Source organism: Prunus dulcis, chromosome 2 (assembly GCF_902201215.1).
Source record: "Prunus dulcis chromosome 2, ALMONDv2, whole genome shotgun sequence".
Taxonomy (NCBI): Eukaryota; Viridiplantae; Streptophyta; class Magnoliopsida; order Rosales; family Rosaceae; genus Prunus; species Prunus dulcis.
The window spans coordinates 920,356-921,041 of record NC_047651.1 but is presented as its reverse complement, the minus strand read 5'-3'; positions in this window follow the sequence as shown (position 1 = coordinate 921,041).

The following is a 686-nucleotide window of genomic DNA, read 5'->3' as shown; positions in this document are numbered from 1 at the left end:
ATCAATACATTGTCAATAAAAATTCAATATCGGACCAATAAAAACAAATTAATGCTTCGTATGATTTTATCGTATTGGCCCTGAATGACGTATTTTATCGTCTTCGTTATTACTTGGTTTTTGAAAGTAAGTGTTGGAACGTTTTTGCGTGTTTTCAAACAAATTAATGCATTTGTTGAAATTCAATGCCAATCCACGTATTTGAAGAACAAATATTACAAAATGGGTTTAGGGTCTCATTGGTGGTGCGTGCAACATGTCTTGTGCGGGAGAACTTTCACAAACTAGGAGAAACCGTGCAGTTAAATGATCATTAACAGAACAAATAAAATGACAATTGATACAACTAATAAAACTAGTACCAAGTCCTTAATGGACTTCAGCATGTTCAGCACTCTAGCATCATATGTGTCATCTTGATGTTCTGCTTCAGCAGAGGTTACATCAACCCATTCGAATCCATTGCAACTGGTGGCTCCCTAATTGCAGGCATCATATATGGAAAATAATTATGTCAGAGTTAGACATAGGTGTCTTTTCACCCACATACATATTCATTAAATTAAAACTTACATAGGAGGTTAGACACTTCCAGAATGGCTTCCCTCGATTTTTTTTCAGATTTTGAAACCCGAAGCACCATTGTAGCTCCACAATAGTGACACCTCTTTGTTTGAGCGGGAGAT